We start from the raw sequence: 277 nt of genomic DNA, 5'->3' as shown, positions 1-277 counted from the left end.
CAACGCACCCTCTCCCTCACCATTCGTAGCGTGGGCAGCTATGGAGCGAACCAATCAAAACGCGCCATTTACCTCATTACTCCATCCTCGTGTCACCAAGCAGCCTGAGCGCTCCCTTTTTCCAGACAGGCCCTTCTAGTCGTCTAGGGGGGAGTGGGTGGGATTTGCTTTGACGTCTAGGGGGAAGAGGGGGTTTGTTTTGACGTCTAGGGGGGAAGAGGGGATTTGCTTTTGACGCCAGGAGTGGAGTGGTGGGGGTTTGTTTTGGCGCCAGGGG

This window comes from Trachymyrmex cornetzi, unplaced genomic scaffold, assembly GCF_001594075.2.
Source record: "Trachymyrmex cornetzi isolate Tcor2-1 unplaced genomic scaffold, Tcor1.1 scaffold1263, whole genome shotgun sequence".
NCBI classification, from domain to species: Eukaryota; Metazoa; Arthropoda; class Insecta; order Hymenoptera; family Formicidae; genus Trachymyrmex; species Trachymyrmex cornetzi.
The sequence above is the reverse complement of the archived record's forward strand: the minus strand, read 5'-3'. Positions refer to the sequence as shown.